Here is a 4,261-nt window from a genome sequence, read left to right on the forward strand (position 1 = left end):
AAAGCACTGAGCTGACAAGGGAGAGCAGGAACTGACTCCACAGCACACCAAAAACAGGGTTAGTTAAAATGTGGGCAGCTAACAAGATGAATGCCATCATGCATTGTTCTTCCCACCAGAAAGCACCAATGGTGCACTCCCCAGCTTGCTCATTCGTCCGTCCGTCATCTCAGTGCCTACTAAAAGGAGCAGGGAGGTAAGTGTCCTCGTTGAAAGGATAAGGGAAAAATCAGCTTCTGATGCAAACCATTCCCGGCAGAGCAGGACAATCAGTCCTAGTGAATGTCACTGAGATGTACCAAGGACATGCAAAGCAAATGCTTTGCAGTCTCACTCATTTGTGAAAACTGAAGTTGATGGCCTAGAAGTGCAGGGTAGATAACAGAGGCCACTCAAGGCTACAAAGGTAAAGTTTACCGTGGAATGATTGACAATGGGTAGCCAAAGGGGGAGGTAGTTCTAATGCTATATAGCGCAATGGGTGAACCACATTTTTACAATTACACAAAATAGACTTGGAGATACAAAGAAAGAGCTTAGAGTATTTATTACGTGTCCTTTAAAAAAATAAATTACAGGATGGCGAGATGGATCAGCCGATGAGGCACTGCTGAAGCATAGCTCCTGGAGTTTGGGTTCCAAGACTCATGGAAAAAGCAAGGGTGTGGTCCTGTGCTTGAATACACACCTCAGCACCAAGAAAGGCAAGAGATAGGATTGCTGGGGCTTGCTGGCTGCCACCACAGTTGAAAAACACAAGTCCTAGGTTCAGTGAGAGATCCTGCCTTAGAGGAATACAGTGGAGAATGATGGGGGAATGCCTTACACCCCCTTCTAGTATCTGCTGTCACAGGCATGCATACCTACATACATATGCACATAAACACTTCACACACATCTTTCGTAGACGGAGACTGCTCATTCGTTTCACAGCTGCCCAGACCCAAAATAATCACAGAGAAACTATATTAATTAAAACTCTGATTGACCTACTAGTTTAGGATTCTAATTAACTAACTCTTACATCTTAAATTATTTCTATTAGTCTGTGTCTTGCCACAAGGTTGTGGCTTACTGGGTAAACTTCCGGCATCTGTCTCCTTCGGCAGCTACATGGTGTCTTTGTGACTCTGCCTTCTTTTCTCCTCTATCTCTGCTTGGAATTCCTGCCTTGCTATATTCTGCACTGCCATAGGCCCAAAGCAGCTTCTTTATTAACCAATGATAATAAAACATATTCACAGCATACAGAGGGGAATCCCACATCATACATCCACAATCACATGCACATACAGATACACACATGCACACGCACGCACACACACAAAATACAACTGAGGCTGAGAATCATTAACTTTCTTTAATGGTCTAGGTCAAAGTGAATGGAACAAGCACATCAATCAATATTTCTGTGGCACAGGAATGTTTATTGACTTAAGCTCATTTGTATTCATATGTGTATTTTAATCAAATTAATTTCTCTTCTCACTGACTTGATGGAACAAAAACTACTAGGCCTCTTTTTCCCTCTCATTTTATTTTCTTCAGTTCCCTCCATGAAGCACTTAAGTTCTTCATCCTTGGGTCTGAATTAGAGCGACTCTGAAAAAGTCAAGAACTTATTTTGTTAATCAATAAATAGCTTCTAAACCAGAGAACTTATGGCCAGATGCATCTTTAACATTGCCACCAACAAGCAGGCAACTTAAAATTATTTATTTATTCATGCTTTTTGAGACAGAGTTTTACCATTATACAGCCCAAGCTGGCTTCAAATTTTCAATCCCTACCTTCGCCTTCCAGTTGCTGAGATTATAGACAGACATGCATGACCACACCCAGCCTAGAAATATTTTTAATCTTTTAATCCTACTTACTCTGGAAAAGCTAACTAGAAATCTCATGAGGCTGCAAGATTCTGGGAATCGGTGATATATTAAACAGGGACTCAGTGTGATCTTGTCTTTAGAGGAAATCAAAAAGTTTCTTGTGGGCACATATGAGATGGATCAATGTGACATGGAAAGAGAAATCTGATTGAAAGTTCTCAGAGATGCAATAAAGTTGATAGCCAGTGTTTGAACTAGTTAATACATGTGAAAGCTGTACTGGGCACTCCTCTGCTATAGAGTCTGAAGTCAGCTAAGAGTCATGCCTCAGTCCGGACAAGGATGTAGCTCTGTGACAGAACGCTTTTCTGGCATGTCAAAGGCCCTGGTTAAGCCCTAGCAAGTGTACATGGGTATGTGCAAGAGCATGCCATATACATACACAGACACTTCAGCTGTTTTGAATTAGGTGGTCTGGAAGCTCTTCGAATTGAAGTGAATGACAGTTATGTTGTAACTAGAGTTCCTTGGCAAATGCAGCTCTGCACGTGGTATAAGATCTACAGTGTAAGATACACAGTGAATGCCCTTTCTTGGTGGTGGCTTTTATTTATTGATCCTTATGTCAGATATTTATTTATCCTTTGTCAGATACAAAATTAAGCCTTTTTTTAAACTTTGGATTCAAACCCCTTCTGTCATTTATCAACCTGAGTTAGTCACCTAACTTAGCTGGCCTTTAATTATCTGCATTATAAAATAAAACAAAATTGCTTAATTTCGCAGACCTGTGGGAAGAGGGGCACTGTCATGAGGTGTTGAGAAGTGTGCTACCTAGCAGTTGGCAGACACACGCACATGTTCGTAACCTGCCTTCTTGTCATATTACCTTAATCTTGCCAGGTTCTACCAACCAAACCACATTCAGCTACTGCTGTCCAGCCCCCAAGTATCGAGGAAGATGGACAGCAACAGCCACGTGGAGGTAAGTCCTGAGTGGAGAGTCTGTCATTTGTCTTCGTGCCACAACCCAGGCCTGGCCCTAAAACAAACAGTAATCTGCTCTAACCTCAGCCTCTTTGTTCAGTCTGATGAACTTGACCTATATCCAAATGTCCTTAATTATACCCCATTCCCCTTCCAGAGGGAACTTGTCAATAAGGTCCACCCACTAGGAGAAACAGTCTTCCCAGAGAACCGCACCAGTTGGTGATCCAATATCAAATCATCAGCCTGAAAACACACAGACAAGTAACATATATAGACTGAGCAGGTTGTATGCATTTAGGAATAAATATCTGTATACTTAAATGGTTACAACAACAATTAATAAAAAAAAAATGAGGCTATGAATTTGAAAGAGAGCAAGAGAGCATGTGTGGTAGCATTAGTGGAAATGGAGAAACGATGTATTTATATTATAATCTCAAAAAATAAAAGACAATTTTCAAAAAGGATCTACCCACTAGTACTCAGGTGCACCACCTCCAGCCTTCACTCTTCTGCGAATTACCAGAACGGGTCCAACAGAACAGATCCACCCAAACCACAGGAATAAATGTTACATCAAAACCAGCAGAGCCGGGCATGATGTGAGCAACTGTAACCGCAGAACTTGATAGAAGAGTATAAAGGACCTGAGGTCAGCCTGAGTTCACAGCAAGACTTTTGTTGTCTGCTAAGCAACAACAAAACACCTGGAACTTTGTTCTTATGCTGTCTGCTATTCAGAAATTGAATCGAATGCTGACCAAATTAGTTTGAAGGTGAATCTTCTATAGACAGAAGACTACTTAGTGCTAATGCACATTTGCCGCTGGGACAGACCTGAGGAGATGCGAGTGAGCTATCTGAAGACCAAAGGAAGTGTATACAGTGGAAATCACTAGGTCACAGCTAGGCACACCGATTCCTTTCTGTCTCCCCATCCCACATCTGCCCTAAAGGTCCCAGACGGCACATGACAGTATCTGTGGGAGGGTCTTCAAAACATCTACCCAAAGTCCAGAAAAGAATAACACCTAGCCTAATACGCCTATTGCTGAAAAATCCTGTTCTCATCAAAAGTCCCACACTGTTCTGATTCCGTGGCACTGTGGGTTTTTTTTTTATCAACTATTCTTTGTATTTAATTCCACAAGGAGGGGCTGATACCTCAGCAAAAATGTCAACCTTTTTAAGATTGAAAGATTTGGTGATACTAATAAAAAATACCTGTTGATGTCCCTGGCTTACTAGGCATCTTCTTTTATTCTGAGCTACTGTAACAGAATATCAAGGAGTGTATGATGAATGGATAAATGGATGGATGGATGGGTGGGTGGATGGATAGATGAATGGATGGATAGATGGATGGGTGGATAGATGGGTGGATTTAAAATAGAAATGTTTTTACAGTTCTGGTGATGGGAAAATTCTAAGGTGGAGTATCC

The sequence above is a fragment of the Myodes glareolus genome, chromosome 4 (genome assembly GCF_982192425.1).
Source record: "Myodes glareolus chromosome 4, mMyoGla1.1, whole genome shotgun sequence".
NCBI classification, from domain to species: domain Eukaryota; kingdom Metazoa; phylum Chordata; class Mammalia; order Rodentia; family Cricetidae; genus Myodes; species Myodes glareolus.